Raw genomic sequence first — 24,367 nt, 5'->3', positions numbered from 1 at the left:
GTCAGTTCGGTCTAGTGCTCCGATATCTGAGCACATATGCTGCATCCTGCATTCATTGGTTAGTACATTTGCATTCCATATTACCTCAAGCATTTTAGCCATTTCATTTCATAAATACATCCAAAGTACATAAAAATGCATCCATACATGTTCATAAACCAGTGCATAAGTCATCCATACATGCAAAAAAACATAAGTCATAACATATTGCATCCATCATGTCGATGCATATCATATCACATATCATAATAATATCGAAGTACAAAATCGGACTGTCTGTCCTAAGTATGGCCCGCAAGCTGACTACAAAATGTCAAACTACATAATGTCCACTGTCTGTCATAAGGAGTACGTGCCTCTGTCACTGGGTGCTCCCTCTATCTTCCTCATCCCCGCAATGTCCCGCAAACAAGTTAAATTCATCAAATTGCAAACATGGGTTTTCGAGATACATACCACTGCTCCTGCGTCCTCCGGTCGTCTGAATGTGCGTACACATTCTCCAAGGTGATCCGTCGTTGGAATGTTCGCCATCTGTCTGCAAGTGTCCTTGTCCAGAGCAACAAATCCTCCTCTTTAGCTAGTGCAAATGAGTCATTTTCACCCTCTTGGTCCCATTTATAGCTCTTTGTCATTACATAGATGGGCGTCCGTCCTCTCCATCTTATGTTGGTCGTGGTCTTGTGCACATTAAATTGATTGTCTGTCATGCATCCGATCTCCGATTGTCAGTCTATTTGATCCTATCATTTTTATCGATCAATTGGCCTCTTTTCTGCATGTTTCCGGCCAATTCCTCGAGGGGGCATGCATATGTCATTATCATTGTCTGGGGCATTTTCGTTATTGTTCTTTGAAACAATGCTCAAAATCGCATTGTCTCAAAGAGGGGCAAAATGTAGACACCCAAAAATGGTCAACGCTTGCGAAGTCATACTTTAACATTTGCGCATTGCCTCATTTTAGGTTTTTGTGTCGCATTAACATTTCTCCTATGTCATGCACTTGATTTTTATCATTTGCGAACATCGAGTCATTCTTCTACATTCTTCAATCATCTCGTCTTCGAATTTGGTCTTGTCGACAACATTATCTAGTCATGATTTTGATCGATTTTACCCTGTCGCATCAATGTGCGTATTCATTTGTCATCATTTTGGACATCGTCAATCCTAATTAGGGTTTTGTCCTCCTGTCAATCTTATCAATTTTATCATCAATCTTATCATTTTGGACATCGTCAATCCTAATTAGGGTTTTGTCCTCTTTTCAATCTTGTCGGTTTATCATCAATCCTTCAATCTTGTCATTTTGCGATCGATTTGTCATCGATCGTGGTCATGTTCAATCTTGTCATCTTGCGATCAATTTGTCATTGATCGTGGTCTTTATCAATCTTGTCATCGATCATTCTTTGTCTCAATTATGTCAATTTGGATCAAATTGTCATTGTTCCTCGTCAATTGGTGCATTTTCTCAATCGAATCATTTTGTCGCATTGGTCATTTATCAATTCCAAATCATGACATTAATTATCTTTAATCAAGACCTAATTGTCATTTTCGCATTTCTAATTCATCTTCTAGGGTTTTATGATTTAGTCATTTAACCTAATTCGCCATTTCTTCCTCTAGGATTACTAAATTATTTATTAATCCTAAGTCTTCTTATTACAATTAAATCTTTATTTAATTGGCTAATTATTCTTCTTTGTGAATTGATTAATAAATGAAAAATTATTAATTAATTCACTAATTCCTAAATCCTATTTTTCATCAATTTCTAATTCCAATTTCCTAATTTGTCATCAATTTCATTTTCCTAATTTTCAAATTTCTAATTCCTTTTCCCTCCTAATTCATCTCCTAATTCTATGGGAGTGGCATTTCAATTTGTCATGAAATTGTCATAATTAATAATCAATCAATTTGACATGGAATTTGTCATAAGTTTGTCATCAATTATCAATCAATCAAATTGTGCATGGAAAGTGCATAATTTGTCATATTTTGTCATGTTGATTGGCAATTTCCATTTGAATTGCATCATGCCAATCTTGTCATTTATCCAATTTCTCTATAAATTGGATGTTTTTTTCAATCAAACCCCCTTCGAACCCCTTGAATCCCTTCAATTACTTCATGAATCCGAATTGCTATCAAACTACTAAACTTTCGTTCTAGTACTCTTGAGCTTTTTGCTTTCAATTGTGTGAGCACTTATAGGTGAGATCCACAAACCCATTGAAGAGGAAAGAACAACAATGGAGCCGCATGGAAGAAGCATCCGAATTGTTATATGGTTTGCATGACATTTTCTTTTAGATGCTTTGTTTTTGTGCCTCTATTGAATGTGCTTTAGAATTAGGTTCATTTCAATGAGTGTTTCATGATTAAGTTATCATGTCTTGTGTTTTGATTGATCTACTTGTCTTTGATGAATCCTAATTTCTACGCTACATTAATTGGTGAACCCGACGTAAATACTAACCTTCTAACCATCTTACTGTGTTTTGGAGTGCTTCTAAGTTGATTTGCAGGTCAAAAACTCAAAGACAGGGCCGTGCAGTGCATTCTGGACACTCCTGCGCCTGTGTGAAGCATTCTGCGCCTGTGTTGAAACATCTTGCGCCTGTGTTGAAACATTCTGTGCTTGTGTTTGACATCCTGCGCTTGTGTCCTAACTTCTGCGCCTGTGTAAAGTCTAGATCAGAGGTGAAAAATGCAATTTTTACTTGAAATCTTTGGTATTTTTGCTTTATGTTTTAGTAAATTGCAATTTTGAGGGTCTTCGGTGCATTTTTGGACAAATATGGTGCCCGTAAACATGATGAGATATCATTGATGTTTCCAAAATTTGGTTCGAGATTATTTGAATACCTTTCCAACGCATCAAACGGTTTGTAATTTGGAGCTAGGATGAGAAAGTTATGCCTTCTCAAAGTGGACTGAAATTGTAATCTGGTTTTCATAAATCAGATCATCTGTGCTTTGGATTTTAGTACTAATTATTTGTGTAGGATCTTGGCATACGCATGGAAAAGACTACAAATCAAACTACTAACATGTGTTATGTAGATTCGATGGTCAAAGACAACAAATCAAACTTCTGACATGTGTTTTGCAGGTTGCCTTGGAGAAACAACCAAATTGTGTGTTTGAGTTTTTTAATTAGGCACTTAGTGATTTATAAATAGGTGGGAATGAACATTTGTTTTCTTTTATTGTTAAGTATGACATTGGAGTAGGAGAGTATGCTCTCATCCTTCATAGGGTGATCAGAAATCCAGATCTTCGATACCATGCTTGAGTTGTTGATTGTTTGTCTCCATTAGAGGGCCTGCCTTCCTGACCACTTTGCTTTAGTAAGTGAGTGATAATCGTGAGAAGGGAATGACCCAAAGTGAGTACGGCTAGAATTCCTTGGCATTCTAACTCACTATAAAAAAATACTAGTGGGAAGGCCAACAGCCTAGAGTGCATTGCTCATCACAAAAGGATCCTCACTAACTATATATAAATCCAGACTACAATGCAGATAAGTGTGCACTACAAAAGATATCATATCCTATGCCTAAGTACAGTCTAGTTAAGCTCAATAGAAAAGGACTAAATCCTATTACATAAACCCAATTAGATCTCCAATGATCAACCAACTCCTTTTCCTGAATGATATTACATTATTTTTATATTACATTCCTTGACCATGACCTCTAACATTAACCACGATGATCAACAAAGAGATCTTACATCTATTTATACAAACCCTTGACCATAAACAATCAGGTCGGCCTTAGACCAAACAAATAATATCAACACATAAGACATCCTGGAAATACATTAATAGGTCCTATCTATACATTACATTAAAGACAGTCCATAACCTAGATCATCCGGGACCAAGTATAGGACCACACTTTGCAATAATGATCTCCATCCGCCAAGTCTCAAACATGATCAACAATTATTGGTATTATGGATGTGTTGCATTGGTTTTTATCATTGATGTCAACACTTGTCAAAACTTATCAACACTTATCAACACCTATATTTCTGGAGATCTTTGGTTATGCTCACTGACATGCTCAATGACTTATGCATAGTCACTGGTATCTAGCTCACCGACAGGTTATATTGCTCGCCAGCATAGAGGATGACTTGTTATCATCTGGATATTACTTGGTTATGTCAAAGACATGGTTTGAATGCTTGGTTTTGGTGATTTGGTTATTGGTCTAATCAAGTTGGCATATTTGTTGTTATCGGCAAATTGGTCTAGGTTATGGACTGACATGTGTTATCTATTCCAGATCAGCACGACACATTATGGAGATGATTTATTGATTGGTTATTATTCTAAATGCATTGAGCTGACATGATGTATCACATATTGATTCATTTATAATTGATTTAATTGTAATATTCTTAGTGAGCCGACCTACACATTTGGTCTTAGGTTTTGGTATATATTTAAGATCTCATTTGTGAGATTGTGTGGTAGAGGAATGCAATAAGGTATATGCGAATATAAGAAGAGCTACTCACACAGAAATCATTTGAAGATTCAAGGAAGGTATGAAGGAGATAATTTGAGCCTAACCAGTATTGAATCTAGCATATGAAGATGCTATTTTGAGCAGTACATTATCTAGGATTTAACCATCCTATTGTAATCAGTGTGACTCTCATGTTGTGATTGAGTAGTGAGATCTAGGCAGTTAGCCTTTCTACATGTGTAGACCCCATTTGTACACACATACTATCTACAGTAGTATCATCTGATTGTGGGTAAGGTTTTCCATGAACAAATATTTGTGTTGTGTTGTGGATGTTATTTCTCTTTTGGTTTCATGCATTAAGCTTCACTAGTATTGTCATTAACTGTTAAACTGTCAACCAACATTAAGTTTGGTTTACCGATATTATGCATCAAGTTTGATTAAGTTATATTTGGGTTGAAATTAATAGACAACTGATTCACCCCCCCCCCCCTCTCAATTACCTCTAGGTCCTAACAATTGGTATCAGAGAAAGGTCCTCTTTTTGCAGAAGTTTAACAGCTTGAGGAGATTCTATCGCAATGAACTATTTCAGGAAGGACAGTTTGAAACTTGATGGAACTAACTATGGTATATGGAAGATCAGAATGGAGACACATCTGAAATGCATTGGAAGAGACATATGGTATATTACAAAGAATGGTTATGTTGGTCCTACACAGATTCAACCTAATCCACCAAACTTGGCTAAAGATCAGGAGAATGATTGCAAAGCAAGAGAAGCACTTTTGAGTGCATTGTCAGATCAACAAATCATGGGATTATCAGACCAATCTACTGCTAAAGCTATTTGGGATAAATTGGAGACATTGAATGAAGGTGATACCACTATCAAAATTGCAAAATTGGAATGCTTCCGGGTTAGGTATGAAAATCTAAAAATGGAAGAAGATGAAATAATTTCTGCTTTCATGGAAAGAGTTAATGAAATTGTCTTGGGTATACAATGTTGTGGAGGATCCTTAAGTCAAGATGAGATTTTTTCTAAATTTTTAAGAGCATTTCCACTGGCATACAAAATGAAAGTAACTGCTATCAATGAATTAAGAACAATGCCTAATACATCAGTATCTAGAGATACTTTAGTTGGAAAACTTTCAGCTATTGAACTTGAAGATTTTGGTCATGTTGCTACAATTAAGACAGATTTAGTTTTCAAACCATCATCATCATCTACAACATCATTATCATCATCTAAGAAATTTGATTGGAAAGCACTTTAGGCAAGAGAACTTGAAGACATCAGAAGAGAAAATGAAGAACGTGAAGAGCTTGAAGCACTATTTGCAAGAAAAATGCCTAAATGTCCAGTTGGAAGTAAGTATGAAGGTAAAGCACCATTCAAATGTTTTAACTATAATAAAATTGGTCATATGGAATCTAGGTGTCTTGATAGACATGCAAGATTAAGAGACAAAGCTAAAATAAAATATAAGCCTAACCCTGAATATGAGAGATACAAATTTAAGAAGAATAGAGACAAATCATGTTACTATTTTGATGAAGGAGTTACTGATGATTCTGATGAGGAACCGATAGACAATGGATGGGATTTTCTTGCAATAATATAAGATCAACCAACACCTACTGTACAACCGGTAAAGCGGGCCTTGGCAACTAAAATTGAAGAAAAGGATGAATGGGTCATTGATTCCGGATGTTCACAACATATGACTGGTGATAAAAGTAAATTCTCAACTTTTTAGGAATACAATGGAGGTCTAGTAAGATTTGTGGATGATAAAGCTTGTTTGATGAGAGGAAAAGGAACTATATCTTTTGATGGTAAGCACAATATTGACAACATTTATTATGTTGAAGGTTTGAAGCATAATATTTTGAGTGTTGGTCAATTAGTTGAAAAAGGATTTCAATTACAATTCAAGAATGGTAAATGCAAAATCATGAATAGAACTGGTTTGGAAATTGTAACCGGTAATTAGACTAGAGGTAATATCTTTCACTTGAATAACAATGAGAAGACATGCTTTATTGCACATATTGATGAAAGTTGGTTATGGCATAAGAGACTTTGTCATGTTAATTTTGATTGCATTGTAAAGATCAGTACAACTAAGGTAGTAAGGGATTTACCTAAGATTGTAAAACCTCACAATCCAATATGCAAGGAAAGTCAACTTGGAAAGCAAGTTAAAACAACTTTCAAGAGTATTCCAGATAAACCCAATAATGTTCTTGATTTAATTCATACTAACTTATGTGGTCCGGTAAGAACTAGAAGTCTACAAGGAGATAGATATTTTATGCTAATCATTGATTATTATTCTAGAATGTGTTGGGTTACTTTTCTCAGGGAGAAATCAGAATATTTTGGGAAATTCAAACTATTCAAGGCAATGATAGAGAATGAAACTGGTAAGAAAATAAAATGTTTAAGATCAGATCAAGGAGGTGAATTCAAATCTAAGGAATTTAATAGATTCTGTGAAGTGAATGGAATCAGAAGACAACTATCAGCACCTTGGACACCCTAGTAGAATGGAGTTGTGGAAAGGAAGAACATAACTATTCTGGATACATCTAGAAGCATGATATCAGAAGCAAACCTACCGCATGTGTATTGGAGAGAAGAAGTGAATACAATGGTTTACACATTCAACAAAGTTCACATCAAAGGTGAAACCGGTAAGACCCCTCATGAACTATGGTTTGGTAATACTTCTACTCTTAAATATTTCAAAGTATTTGGAAGCAAATGTTATATTAGGAGAGATGAGTATATAGGTAAATTTGATCCTAGAAGTGATGAAGGAATATTTCTTGGTTATTCATCTAAGAGAAAGGCATATAGATGTTTTAATAAAAGATTGTAGAAAATCATTGAGAGTGCAAATTTGAAGATTGATGAACACTTTAGAAGAGATTCAAGGTCTATGGACTCTGAACCGACAGTTGAGATAATCACAAATGAACCTATACAGAATGCACCAGTATAGAATGTTGATCCAGTCACACTGGAATCATCAGAGAATTCCACAATGATTGAAGAACAATATCAAGTGAACACACCCAAGTATGTAAGATTGAATCACTTTGAAAGTTAGATAATTGGGAATAAGTATCAAGGAGTTATGACAAGAGGAAGATTAGCAACTAAAGAGGTATGTTTAATTTCTCAAATTGAACCAACATTAGTAAATGAGGCATGTGAAGATAAATATTGGATGAAGGCTATGGAAGATGAATTGGAACAAATTGAAAAGAATAACACATGGACATTGGTTCCCCAACCTAAAAACAAAAATGTAATTGGAACTAAATGGGTATTCAAAAACAAACTTGATGAAGATGGTAAGGTAATCAGAAACAAAACAAGATTAGTGTGTAAGGGATATTCAGAAAAAGAGGGAATTGATTACAATGAAACCTTTGCACTGGTAGCTAGAATTGAGGAAGTTAGACTATTCCTAGCATTTGTAGCACACAAGAACTATAAAGTATATCAAATGGATGTTAAATGTGCATTTCTGAATGGTGATCTTGAAGAGGAAGTTTACATTGAGCAACTTGATGGATTTTCTTTGACAAATGACAAAGATATGGTTTGCAGGCTAAGGAAAGCTTTATATGGATTGAAGCAAGCTCCTAGAGCTTGGTATGCTAGATTGGAAAAATATCTTTTGAAGCTTGGTTACACTAAAGGTAATGCTGAAAACAACTTATATTTCAAAGTGACTAATGATGACATCTTGGTTATTCAAGTTTTTGTTGATGATATCATTTTTGGAGGAGAAGATGGATTGTGTAAAGACTTTTCTAATAAGATGCAGGAAGAATTTGAAATGTCTATGATTGGGGAGATAAAATTAGTTTTAGGATTGCAAATTTCACAGACTAATAAAGGTATATTCATATGTCAATCTAAGTACTTGAAGGAACTACTAAAGAAATTTGGTATGGAAAACTCTAAACTGATAAGTACTCCTATAACTACAACTGATAAACTATTGTTGAAGGATGATTCAACACCTGTTAATACAACAAGATATAAATATATGATTGGAGGTTTACTATATTTGACATAAACAAGAACTGATATTATGAATGCAGTATGTATTATTTCAATATTTCAGAGTAATCCTAAGGAAAATCATGAATCAACAGTGAAAAGGATTTTCCGATATCTACAAGGCACAACAAATATTTGTTTATGGTATCCTAAAGATGAAATTTTTTGATTTATCTCCATACATTGATGCTAATTGGGCAGGAGATGTAGATGACAGAAAGAGCACCAATGGCAGATAATTCTTTCTTGGTAATAGATTGATTTCATGATTGAGCAAGAAACAAAGTTGTACATCATTATCAATAGTAGAATCAGAATATGTTGCAATAGCAAATAATTGTACTCATGTATTATGGATTAAACAAATGTTGAAGGACATAAAGGTAAAATACAAAGAACCTATAATTATTTACTATGATAATATGGTAGTAATTGATATATCTAAGAATCCGATATTTCACTCTAAAACTAAACATGTTTTTATAAAATTCAATTTTCTGAAAGAGAATGTTGAAGCAAAAGAAGTGAAACTGGTTTATGTAAATACTAAAGAGCAGATTGTAGATATCTTTACTAAGCCTTTGCCTAAGGAAACTTTTGAATATCTCAGAGAGCAGCTTGGGGTAATACCCTCACCAGTAGAGACCTAGACAATTGGAGAATGGCATCAGACTGACAGAATTTATAGAGAAACCTTTTTCTGGCTTTGATGGAGGAGAGCTACTTCTCTGGGGGAGTAATTGGTATTTGTAATTAGTTTTATGAACTAGTTGTATCTAGTTTTTGTAGTGCTTTGGCTTTTAATTTCAAAGGGGGAGAGATATCTATGGGAAAACACATTATCTTTTTGGGAGAGATTACTCATTGGGGGAGAGATATTTTGTATTTTGATTTCTGGTAATTGATATCTTCAGTAGATTGTTGGTTTTTAGTTTATTGGCATTTCTTCTTTGGCACTTAGATGGTTTTTCCATCTTGTGTTGCCATCAATGCTATAGGGGGAGATTGTTGGTATTATGGATGTGTTTATTTGGTTTTGTCATTGATGTCAACACTTATCAACACCTATCTTTTTGGAGATCTCTGGTTATGTTCACCAACATGTTTAGTGACTTATGCACAGTCACCGGTATTTGGTTCACCAGTAGGTTATATTGTTCACCAGCACAGAGGATGACTTTTTATCATCTGGAGATTACTTGGTTATGTCGAATACATGGTTTGAATACTTGGTTTTGGTGATTTGGTTATTGGTCTATCGAGTTGGCATATTTGTTGTTACCAACAAATTGGTCTAGGTTATGGACTAGCATGCGTTATCTATTCTAGATCAACATGACACGTTATGGAGATGATTTATCGATTGGTTATTATTGTAAATGCATTGAGCTAACATGATGCATCACATATTGATTTATTTATAATTGATTTAATTGTAATATTCTTAGTGAGCCGACCTACACATTTGGTCTTAGGTTTTGGTATATATGTAAGATCTCATTTGTGAGATTATGTGGTAGAGGAATGTAATAAAGTATATGCGAATATAAGTAGAGCTACTCATGTAGACATCATTTGAAGATTCAAGGAAGTTATGAAGGAGATAATCTAAGCCTAACCAGTATTGAATCCAACATATGAAGATGCTATTTTGAGCAATACATTATCTAGGATTTAACCATCCAATTGTAGTCAGTGCGACTCTCATTTTGTGATTGAGTAGTGAGATCTAGGCAGTTGGCCTTTCTGCATGTGCAAACCCCATTTGTAAACACATACTATCTGCAGTAGTATCATCTGATTGTGGGTAAGGTTTCCCACCATGGTTTTTCCCCTTACAGGGTTTCCATGTACAAATATATATGTTATATGTTGTGGATGTTATTTCTCTTTCTATTTCATGCATTAAGCTTCACCAGTATTGTCATTAACTGTTAAATTGTCAACCGACATTAAGTCTGGTTTACCGGTATTATGCATCAAGTTTGATTAAGTTATATTTGGGTTGAAATTAATAGACAACTGATTCACCCCCCCCTCTCAATTACATCTGGATCCTAACAGTAACAACATCCTGAAACTCCACCAGAAGCTGCACCAACACCACTTATGCAATGTATCAAAGATCTCCCCCAAAAACTCTATTGGTGAAACCCTTGCTCAAACCAGAAACCAATCTTCTAAGCAAGTAGGATAGCATATGATCTCCAGACCAAAACCAACTGACCAAATATGAGTATGACTATCATGAAAAAGTCAATTCCATCACTAGGCTATACCAAAGCCTACTGGATCATGTCAGATCCAAGTTAACTAGAAACCACTCAACCTACCGGGACCAGTAGGGTGTCGGTAAAGGATCCAAAAAACTAGTGTTGGAATTAATGACATAACATCAATGCAACACATAATCAATTCCACCAAATAGCCAACAAGACCTTTGTACTGGTTGCTAGGCTTGAAGGCGTTAGAATTCTACTTGCATTAGTAGCCTTTAAAGGTTTCAAAGTTTATCAAACAGATGTAAAGTTAGCATTTCTGAATTGTATTCTTGAAGAAGAGGTGTATATTGAACAACCAGATGGGTTTGTATTGACTAAAGATAAGGATATGGTATGCAAACTGCATAAAGATTTATATGGATTAAAGCAAGCACCAAGGATATGGTTTGAAAGACTTTATGTACATCTAATAAAGATAGGATTTCAAAGAACCAATGAGAACAACAATATCTATTTGAAGACTAAAGGAGACAAGATGTTGATTGCAGAAGTATTTGTTGATGATGATACATATTTGGAGGAAATAATGATATGAGAATGACTTTTGTAGATGAGATGTCTCTGATAGGTGAGATTAAAATTTTCATTGGTTTGCAGGTACAACAGATGAAAGGTGATATTTTTATCTGTTGGTCTAAGTATGTGAAGGAAGTATTAAAGACCTTTGGAATGGAAGACTGTAAACCAGTTGGAACACCCATGGTTACAGTTGCAAATTGTCAAAATAAGATGACTCACCCTTAGTAGATGAGAAGGAATACAAATCCATGATTGGGAAACTTCACTATGTTGTTAGTAGACCGGATATTGCCATGCAGTTGGTTTAGTTGCAAGATTTTAGAAGAGCCCTAAGGAGACACATATGACATTAGTAAAGAGGATATTCAGATATCTTAGAGGGATAGTTGACTATGGATTATGGTATCCATACAGAGGAGATTTTTCTTTGCCGGTATTCACTGATGCTGATTAGGCAGGAAATGTAGATGATCGAAAGAGCAAAACTGGTGGTGCATTCTTTCTAGGTGGTAGATTGGTATCTTGGACCAATAAGAAACAAACTTGTATTTTTCAGCCTTCAACATTCATCAATTGTACACAAGCTATATGGATGAGACATTTCTTGGAAGGATTGAAGCAGGATATGATAGAACCAATGATCATACATTGCGATAACACTAGTGCTATAAACATTTCGAAGAACTTGATACTGCATGGTAGGACTAAACATATTGAATTGAAGTATCACTTTCTGAGAGAAAGAGTTCAGGAAAAGAAAGTGAGACTGGGGCATGTATCAAGTAAGGAGCAGTTGGCTAATATATTCACTAAGACATTGCCTAAGGCTACCTTTGAATATCTCAGAGGTAAGCTAGGGGTTTTACCCCTACCCAAGGTCAACTAAGAAGATGTGGAAGCATCAATCTAGTGGACTCATTAAATATCCTTAACTATGGATTGATGAGAAGTGGGATACTCCTCACAGGGAGCAACTAAGATAAGGAACATAAAGATGAGATGATGGAGATGAAGCAACAGAGATGAAGATAGAAGATTCCTTTGCACCTTTGGCATTGTTGTGAAAGGGGGAGAAGAAATGTAATAGTCAATGACAAGGAGAAGATCAAGTGAAGCACATATTGGTACAACATGGCATGATGAGTTCCTAGTATTTGTCAATAGTTGATTGTTTAAGTTGTTGTATTCTTTTAGTGTAGCCATCAATGCCAAAGGGGGAGAATGCTGGAATATTGGCATAACTGATGAAGATGATGATGTACTGGTAAAAGACTATTAGTGATGATATATTAATGGACTGTTGGTGATGATATAATTATGATATGATTCTTTATGATCAGTTATTTGTGTTGTCATTGATGGAAACCATGTTTGTTTATGTTTGATACATCATCTAAGTTATCTAGCTTAACCAATAATGGGATGTTTGCTAGGTTGACAATGAACCCATAAGCAGGAACAATGAAGGAGATGATTTCTGTAGAGATCCATGTTGATTTAGGCGTTGTGGTTAGAATGTATGCTTATGACATTGTAATGCATCTGTGACTGGAACCACATCATGTTTGGAGAACCGAAAGTCATGTTTGTAATTGACTATTGTTTATTTAGTGAAGGGTTTGATAATTGGTAACAAGATCTTTTAACCAGTGATGTTTTATGGTTTGACGGTGATTCTTTTCATTTTCATAAGTTGATGATGACATGTCAGAATCCATGTGAAGAGATAAGATGCTATTTAAGTGCGTAAAAGGATCAAATTTATTGGGAAAAAGTGAAGTTATTAGAAGAATATGTTAAGGGTTTGACAACTTATCAAATTGATGTGCGGTGATGTGTTATGATCATTCAACGACTGTAATTGTCTTGAAATTTATTGTAATAATCTTTAATGATGATATTTTTTTAATGATCTGATATGATCTATGATGTAAATTCAATGTTTTTTTAATGTTGTTAGAATTTTGTAACTAACCTAGATGAAAAGTGTATTTAGGTTGAGTTTGAGAAGGTTTATTGTGTCACTGATCAGAGAAGGAGTGTGTGCCAAACCAAATTGAGATGTTTGCATGTGTGAAGTATATTGGAGATGAAATGGATCTATACTAGCAAGAAGAGAGTTATTTGATAATATCATTTACTTTTTGCTTCCTAAGAGTTGCAACAGTATTAAAATCCCTTAACTGGGTAGGGCCTAACAGGCCTGAGCTTGTAAATCCGTTCACTAGGTGGCCCATTAACTTGGGCTTAAATCCTTTAGCAACGTTACTCCTAACATGGTAGAGCTCCTAACAGAGATGAGATTAAAATCCATTCACCATTTGACTCCTAACAAGGTCTTCTCTTAACTGGGCATTATTGTAAAGCTCCTAACCGGGCTAGACCTTTAACAAGGCACATTCCAAAAGAGTGCAAATATTTTATGGGTACCAATTCCCACTGTGGTTTTTTCCATTTGGGTTTCCACATGAAAAATCCTTGTGTTCATGTTGTAGACAAATTGTTGAGTTATTCATTTGATTTATTTACTATATTTACTTAATAATAAACACTTAAGTTGCTATCGATATTAGTTTGCTAAATCTATTTTGGAGACTATTTGATCAGCTACCCGTACTAGTTATGAACTATTTTTGGTGAAGTATTTTTTAGATTGATGATAAGATTGGAGTTTATTGTTATTATTGATTCACCCCCCTCCCCCCTCTAAGTAACAACTAGATCCTCACATTAACATCATCAAAAAAATTAATCTTCTTAATGAAAGATTAAAATTCCTTATTTTTTATAGAAAAAGAAAGTTCCAAATTATATTGCAAGCTATTAATCTATCAATATAAATTGCGAAAAGATATTATTTCATCTTTAAGATTATAATAAGGTTGTCTATATATATTAAAATGATCTCATCAATAAGTTCAACAAAATTAATGTCCATGGGTATTTTGAAGGTACTTCTTGTATTTGACAATCCAAAAGACATCTTGGTATATGTGTATCTTCACACTTTATGATAAATATTGTTTAATACCAATGTTCTTGTTTGACCAAAAAATGATTGAATCCTAATAATCTGTATAGTAAGGAAAATTTCTTTGAACTAGTAACTGTTTATAGTATTTCTTTTATGGAGGGAAGAGGATAATGATCCTTTAATGAAGCTTTATTTAAAACATTAAAATAAAGATAGAGTTGAATTGTTCCATTTTTCTTCTTGATTGGTACCAAATAAGATACCAAGTAGAATGTTTGATTAGAAAATCAATCTTTGAATTCATTATTTTGGCAAGTTCTTGTTTCATTTAAGGTTAAATACTTAACTTAAGTAGTCTTTGATTTTGTTTAATTAGTTTTGGGTCTAGCAAGAACTCAATATTATTCTAAATTACGTTCTTATCATTTTTATTTAGTTCTTCATAGTTCCATGCAATAACCCTATCATATTTCTCACATAAATGAATTAAGATGGTTACCTCTCCTTGGATATAGACCTTTTTTACTTTGACCCATTTACCTATAAAAATTAATTCTAACATCTATTACATGATATTTGGGTCGAGGTTAGTGTAAAACCATTGTGATCATTATGATTGTGGTTATTTTTTGTTATTTTACTTCATTTATACTTTGGGTAGTAACATTTAATATCTTTAATTTATTTTATTTGATCAATTTAGAGAAATCGAAAGAGCCATAGAGATTAGTTGTGAGGGATTTATGTTGTGGTATTTTAATTGACAGGTTTTGTGTATGCATATAGATATTCTTTGGTATTAGATGATAATGATGATATTTTATACACTTCTATGTCAATGCTATTGTTGTTGGAATTTTGGATGCCTTCATTATTTTTTGATTAGACATTAAAAATCTAGTGGCGGTTTCAAGTTGTATATGTGTCCTTTATTGTATCATTGAGGTATTGTTTATTTCTACTATTGGGATCTAAGAACACTGAGAGGGGGGGGGGGGGTGGTGAATCAGTTGTCTATTAATTACAACCCAAATATAACTTAATCAAACTTGATACTTAATACCAGTAAACCAAACTTAATGTCAGTTGACAGATTAGTAGTTAATATTAATATCAATGAAACTCAATGCACAAAATAGAAAGAGAAACCACACCCACAACACATAAAACATAGATTTGTACGTGGAAACCCTGTAAGGGGAAAAACCATAGTGGTAAACCTTACCCATAATCAAATGATACTACTACAGATAGTATGTGTATACAAATGGGGTTTGCACATGCAGAAAGGCCAACCGCCTAGAGCTCACTGCTCAATCACAAAATAGGAGTCACACTGAATACAATTGGATGGTTAAATCCAATGATAATGTACTGCTCAAAGTAGCATCTCCAATGCTGGATTCAGTACCAATTAAGCTCTGATAATCACCTTCAAACCTTCCTTGAACATTCTCTATGGTCTACTCATATGATCTTCAATATTTCCACATACCATGATATAATACCATATATTGTATACCATTATCTTCCTATTACATAATCTCACAAATGAGATCTTACATATATACCAAAACCTAAGACCAAATGTGTAGGTCAGCTTAATAAGAATATTACAATTAAATCAATTACAAATAAGTCAAGATGTGATGCATCATGTCAGCTCAATACATTTATAACAATATCCAATTAATAAATTATCTCCATAATGTGTCATGCTAATCTGGAATAGATAATGCATGTCAGCCCATAGCCTAGACCAATTTCCTAGTAACAAAAAACATGTCAACCCGATTCGACTAATAGCCAAAATGCCAAAATACCAAAACCAAGTATCCAAACCATGCCTTTGACATAACCAAGTGATCTCCAAATGGTAACAAGTCATCCTCAGTACCGGTGAATAATATAACCTATCATTGAACAATATATCGGTGACTATGCATAAGTCACCGAACTTGTCGGTGAACATAATGTGATGGTTCAACATAAACAAAGATCTCAAGAAGGATAAGTGTTGACAATAATGACAAAACTAATGCAACACATCCATAATACCAACAATCTCCCCCTTTGGCATTGATAGAAATACAAGATGGAAAAACATCTAAGTGCCAAAACAGAATGCCGAAAACCAACAATCTCTAGAATAGATCAATACCAGAAATTAAAATACAAATGTAGAGAGCATATATCTCTCCCCCAATGAATAATCTCTCCCCATAGGATAATATTTCCTAAATACAAGGTTTTTCCATAGATATCTCTCCCCCTTTGACATCAAATAGCAAAGCAATATAAATACCAGATCATACAACCAATTCATAGAACCAATTACAATAACCAATTGTTATAACCAACTAATCCCCCTGAGAAGTAGCTCTCCTCCATCAAAGCTGGAAAAAGGTTTCTCTGTAAATTCTGTTAGTCTGATGCCATTCTCCAATTGTCTAAGTATCTACTGGTGAGGGTATTGCCCCAAGCTACTCTCTGAGATATTCAAAAGTTTCCTTAGGCAAAGGCTTAGTAAAGATATCTATAATCTGCTCTTTAGTATTCACATAAACCAGTTTCACTTCTTTTTCTTCAACATTCTCTTTCAAAAAATTGAATTTTATAGAAACATGTTTAGTTTTAGAGTGAAATACTAGATTCTTAGATATATCAATTGATTCCATATTATCACAGTAAATAATTATACATTGTTTTCATTTTACCTTTATGTCCTTCAACATTTGTTTAATCCATAATACCTGAGTACAATTAGTTGCTGCTACAACATATTCTGATTTTGTTGTTGATAATGATGTACAACTTTGTTTCTTGCTCAATCATGAAATCAATCTGTTACCAAGAAAGAATGCTCTGCCAGTGGTGCTCTTTCTCTCATCTACATCTCCAGCCCAATTAGCATCAGTATATGCACATAAATCAAAATTTTCATCTTTAGGATACCATAAACCAATATTTGTTGTGCCTTGTAGATACCGAAAAATCCTTTTCACTACCGATTCATGATTTTCCTTAGGATTACTCTGAAATCTTGAAACAATACATACCACATTCATAATATCAGGTCTTGTTTGTGTCAAATACAGTAAACCACCAATCATAAATTTATATCTTGTTGGATTAATAGGTGTTGAATCATCTTTCAATGATAGTTTATCAGTTGTAGTCATAGGAGTACTTGCTGGTTTAGAGTTTTCCATACAAAATTTCTTTAGTAGTTCCTTCAAGTACTTAGATTGACATATGAATATACCTTTATCAGTATGTGAAATCTACAATCCTAAAAAGAATTTTATCTCCCCAATCATAGACATTTCAAATTCTTCCTGCATCTTATTAGCAAACTCTTTACACAATCCATCTTCTCCTCCAAAAATGATATCATCAACAAAAACTTCAATAACCAAGATGTATTCATTAGTCACTTTGAAATATAAGTTGTTGTCAGTATTACCTTTAGAGTAACCAAGCTTCAAAAGGTATTTGTTCAATCTAGCCTACTAAGCTCTAGGAGCTTGCTTCAATCCATACAAGGCTTTCCTTAATCTGCAAGCCATATGTTTATCATTTGTCAATGAAAATCCATCAGGTTGTTCAATTTAAACATCCTCTTCAAGATCACCATTCAGAAATGCACATTTTACATCCATTTGATATACTTTATAGATCTTGTGAGCTACAAACACAAGAAACAATATGACTACCTCAATTATAGCTACTAGTGCAAAAGTCTCATTGTAATCAGTTCCCTCTTTCTGTGAATATCATTTACACACTAGTATTTCTTTATTTCTGATTACCTTACCATCTTCTTTTAGTTTATTTCTAAATACCCATTTAGTTCCAATTACATTTTTGTCTTTAGGTTGGGGAACCAATGTCCATGTATTGTTCTTTTCAATTTGTTCTTTTCAATTTATTCTAATTCATCTTCCATAGCTTTAATCCAATGTTATTTTTCACATGCCTCAATAACAGATACTGGTTCAATTTGAGAAATTAAATGTACCTCTTCATTTTCCAGTCTCCTTCTTTTCATTACACCTTGATACTTATTCCCAATTATCTAACTTTTAGAGTGATTTGGTCTTACATACCTGGGTGTGTTCACTTGCTACTATTCTTCAGTCACTGTAGAATTCTCTGATGATACTGGTGTGTCTGGATCCACATTCTGTACTGGTGCACTCTGTATAGGTTCATTTATGATCATCTCAACTATCGGTTTAGAATCTATAGACCTTGAATTTCCTCTATAGTGTTCATCTATCTTCACATTTGCACTCTCAATAATTTTCTACAATCTTTTATTAAAACATCTATATGCCTTGCTCTTAGACGAATAACTAATAAATATTCCTTCATCACTTCTAGGATCAAATTTACCAATATACTCATCTCTCTTAATATAACATTTACTTCCAAATATTCTGAAATATTTAAGAGTAAGAGTATTACCAAACCATAGTTCATAAGGGGTCTTACCGGTTTCACATTTGATGTGAACTCTGTTGAAAGTGTAAACCATTGTATTCACTACTTCTCTCCAATACACATGAGGTAGATTTGCTTCCAATATCATGCTTCTAGTTGTATCCAGAATAGTTATGTTCTTCCTTTCCACAATTCCATTCTGCTGAGGTGTGTGAGGTGCTGATAGTTGTCTTCTGATTCCATTCACTTCATAGAATGCATTAAACTCCTTAGATATAAATTCACCTCCTTGATCTGATCTCAAACATTTGATTTTCTTACTAGTTTCATTCTCTACCATTGCCTTGAATAGTTTTAATTTCCCAAAAGATTCTGATTTCTCCCTGAGAAAAGTAACCCAACACATTCTAGAATAATCATCAATGATTAGCATAAAGTATCTATCTCCCTGTAGACTTCTTGTTCTTACCGGACCACATAAGTTAGTATGGATTAAATCGAGAACATTATTGGATTTCTCATAAATACTTAAAATTTGTTCTAACTTGCTTTCCCATTTGACATTCCTTACATACTGAATTATGAGGTTTTACAATCTTAGGTAAATCCCTTACTGCTTTATTTGAACTAATCTTTACAATGCAATCAAAATTCACATGACAAAGTCTTTTATTCCATAACCAACTTTCATCAATATGTGCAATCAAGCGTGTCTTTTCTCTGTTATTCAAATAAAATATATTACCTCTAGTCGAATTACTAGTTGCAATCTCCAAACCAGTTCTATTCATGATTTTGCATTTACCATTCTTGAACTATAACTAAAATCCCTTTTCAACTAATTGACCAACACTCAAAAGATTATGCTTCAAACCTTCAACATAATAAACGTTGTTAGTATTGTACTTACCATCAAAAGATATAATGCCTTTTCCTTTGATCAAACAAGCTATATCATCCCCAAATCTTACTAGACCTCCATTGTATTCTTGAAAAGATAAGAATTTACTTTTATCACCATTCATATGATGTGAACATCTAGAATCTATAATCCATTCATCTTTTTCTTCAATTTTAGCTTCCAAGGCCTTCTCTATCGGTGGAACAGTAGGCGCCAGTTGATCTTTTATTGCAACAAAAGCCCATCCATTGTCTATCGGTTCCTCATCAAAATCATTATTAACTCCTTCGTCACTATAGTAGCATGATTTGTCTCTATTCTTCTAAAATTTGTATCTCTGATATTCAGGGTTAGGCTTATATGTTATTTTAGCTTCTTCTCTCAATCTTACATGTCTATTAGGGCATCTAGATGCCATATGACCAACTTTATTGCAATTAAAACATTTAAATGGTTCTTTACCTTCATACTTACTTCCAATAGGACCTTTAGGCATTTTCCTTGCAAATAGTGCTTCAAGTTATTCCAATTCTTCATTTTCCTTTCTAATATCTTCAAGTTCTCTTGCATAAAGTTCTTTCCAATTAGATTTGTTAGATGATGATGATGTTGCAGATGATGATGCTTTGAAGGCTAAATCTATCTTTTTTTTAAGCAAGCACTTTTGACTGGAGCTACTAGCCAGTGAGATCACGAGGAGGACCTCATCTCTGAACCAAGGGTCAAGGCATCCTCTTTTTAAAGCATCCTACACAGCCTGAGAGCACAACTATCAATTTCCTAGCCAATGAACAAAGAAATCAACTAGCGAGCAACGTGGGGACCAAGAGCACGCTCCAAATTTATCAATCACTCCTCGGCGTGCACCAACAACGAACCTCTCTGACCAAAGCAAAAAATTGTTTGCCAAGTCAGTAGACTAGTGTAGTGAGAGATGGAATGGTGAGGGTAGAGAGGGGCCAAGCCCCATACATCAAACTCACAACCTCCATTGTGGGAGGCTCATAGTTGTACTGTTGTGCTATGGGGTGAACCCCAAGGCTAAATCTGTCTTAATTGTAGCAACAAGACCAAATTCCTCAAGCTCAAATGCTGAAAATTTTCCAACCAAGGTATCTCTAGATACTGATGTATTAGGCATTGTTCTCAACTCATTAATAGCAGTTACTTTTATTGTATATGTTGGTGGAAAATCTCTTAAAACTTTTGAAACAATTTTATCTTCACTCAAGGATCCTCCACAACATTGTAATCCCAAAACAATTTCATTAACCCTTTCCATAAAAGAAAAAATTCTTTCATCTTCTTCCATTTTCATATTTTCATACCTGACCTGGAAGCATTCCAGTTTTGCAATTTTGATAGTGGTATCTCCTTCATTCAATGTCTCTAATTTATCCCAAATAGATTTAGCAGTAGATCGGTCTAGTAATCCCATGATTTGCTGAGCTGACAAGGTGCTCAAAAGTGTTCTCTTGCTTTGTAATCATTCTCTTGACCCTTACCTAATGTTGGTGGACTAGGCTAATTCAGTGTAGGACCAACAGAGCCATTCTTTTTAACATCCCATATGTCTCTTCCAATGCAATTCGGATGTGTCTCCATTCTAATCTTCCATATACCATAGTTGGTTCCATCAAGTTTCAGACTGTCCTTCCTAAAAACGTTTATTGCCATAGAATCTCCTCAAGTTGTTAAACTTTTGCAAAAAGAGGACTTGGCTCTGATACCAATTGTTAGGACCCGAAGGCAACTAAGAGGGGGGGGTGAATCAATTATCTATTAATTACAACCCAAATATAACTTAATCAAACTTAATACTTAATACTGGTAAACCAAATTTAATTTCGGTTAACAGATTAGCAGTTAATATTAATACCGATGAAAAACAATGCATAAAACAGAAAGAGAAACAACATCCACAACACATAACACAAAGATTTGTACTTGGAAACCCTATAAGAGGAAAAACCACGGTGGGAAACCTTACCCACAATTAGATGATACTACTACAGATAGTATGTGTATACAAATGGGGTTTGCACATGTAGAAAGGCCAACCGCCTAGAGATCATTGTTCAATCACAAAATAGGAGTCACATTAATTACAATTAGATGGTTAAATCCAATGATAATGTACTTCTCAAAGTAGCATCTCCAATGATGGATTCAGTACTGATTAAGCTCTGATAATCACCTTCAAACCTTCCTTGAACCTTCTCTATGGTCTACTCATATGATCTTTAATATTTGCACATACCATGATATAATACCATATACCATATACCGTTATCTTCCTATTACATTATCTCACAACTGAGATCTTGCATATATACCAAAACCTAAGACCAAATGTGTAGGTCGACTTACTAATAATATTACAATTAAATCAATTACAAATAAGTCAAGATGTGATGCATCATGTTGGCTCAATACATTTATAACAATATCCAATTAATAAATCATCTCCATAATGTGTCGTGCTGATCTGGAATAGAAAATGCATGTCGCTCCATAACCTAGACCAATTTACTAGTAACAACAAACATGTCAACCTGATTAGACCAATAACTAAAATACCAAAATCAAGTATCCAAACCATATCTTCGACATAACCAAGTGATCTCTAGATGGTAACAAATCATCCTCAGTGTTGGTGAACAATATACTAGTGATTGTGCATAAGTCACTGAACTTTCTAGTGAACATAATGTGTTAGTTCAACATAACCAAATATCTCCAGAAGGATAAGTGTTGACATCAATGACAAAACTAATGCAACACATACATAATACCAACAAATCAGTGTTATGCCAGAATGAACATTTTTTAACCTTTTAGACCACACATATATATACCAGTAAACAAATAAGCATATAACAAGAAACAATAAGCCATCCACATAAATGAACACCATAACACACAAAGTTTATATGTGGAAAACCTCAATGATGAAAAAACACGGTAGGATTTGTGACTCACAATATCAGTTCATTGGCCATATGAAAAGATATTACATATAATAGGGGCCTACACTTGCAGGAAGCCACATTGCCTAGAACATACTACTCATCACTAAAGAGCCTCACTGATTACAAGCTTTCTTCCAAAGTAGATTACTGAAAATGAACTCAAGGATGCATCTACTATGCCAAATAGAGCTCTAGTTCTGGTTATGCTCTGTATTGGTTCATAAACTCTGAACTGCTACCAATATCCCTTCTCCTCCAAGAATGCTTTCCAATCTATCTACAGATTGTATGATATAGTATTTGCATATAAAATGATCTCCATACATATATTTCACATCATACAGTTCTACTATATTTTCCTATATCCACACATATAATATATCTTTCTCTATTACAAAAATAACCTAGTAGACTAACCTATACACCTATTACAAATGATATGCCTTATGTCAGATTATAATACATTTACAAAAAAGTCAGCCTTGACAATAATAATTACAAAATGATTTAGGTAAATCCTCCTTGATGCCGACTTCCAAAGAAGTGTTGATGTCCGTGCCGGTGTCGGTGTCGGTGTGGTCCTAAATTCTCCAAAGCTGGTATTTGTCGGTATATGTTTGCTAGTGATAGTTTATGACTTCCATCATATCTTGTTGCCATCAATGACAACAAAATTAATCCAATGAGTTTTAATTGCCAACAATCTCCCCCTTTGGCATTGGTGGCAACACTCATGAGAAAAATGGATTCCCTGCCGATATGCTCCCCTTGAGCAATACACTCTATCTGAAATGTGTTTTTTTGATATTTTTCACATATGAACATACTCCCCCTTTGACATTAATGCCAAAAACTGGTGAAATAATTGAAAGAATAAAAGAATACTTATAGTTTCACTGGAGATTTGTCATCTTCAGGATTTCTAGGTATGCCTTTTGCAATTACTGAAGATATGTATGATAGTTCTGATACTTAATGTAAGTACAAATGCCAAGCTAGCAAGATGAGAGGGGGGGGGGGGGGTTGAATCATACAAACTTAATCTTCCATAAAAACAATAGATTCAACCTCGATAACATATACTTCAATAATATAACCAAAACTACTAAACATGTAGACTCATAAGCATATAAACATCATAACACTCATAACACAAGATTTAATGTGGAAACCCAAATAGGGAAAAACCACTGTGGGATTTCGGACCCACTAAGAAATATAATCTTCTAGAGTACACTTAGTTAAAAGCAAATCCTGTTAAAGATTACAAACACATTGCTAGATGTGACCCGGTTAAGGGATTTCCCTCAGATCTATTAGGATCTTCACCTTGTTAGAGGTGACCTTGTTAAACGATTTCAAACACTCAATCAAAATGTCACCTTGCTAGAGGGTTTTACAAATAAGACTGTTAAGTCCACTCGGTTAAAAGATTTTCTATCACTTCAAAAAATAACAGTAATAAAAATCTATGTGCAACTTCACATCTAAAATGCTAAAGTAGATTCTTATTTGCTCAATACAATCTAGTCATAGGACTTATCTTGTCCCTCTGTTGGGCTCTATACTCTATTATTCAAACAGATCTTCAAGCTTCTATGCTCGGTAATCACTATGTAGCATCCTTGTGCATACACTTGCCTGCATGCATTGTTTATCAACAGTTCCTTATTTATAAACAATTT

The sequence above is a fragment of the Cryptomeria japonica genome, chromosome 8 (assembly GCF_030272615.1).
Source record: "Cryptomeria japonica chromosome 8, Sugi_1.0, whole genome shotgun sequence".
NCBI classification, from domain to species: Eukaryota; Viridiplantae; Streptophyta; class Pinopsida; order Cupressales; family Cupressaceae; genus Cryptomeria; species Cryptomeria japonica.
Note: the sequence above shows the minus strand (reverse complement) of the source record.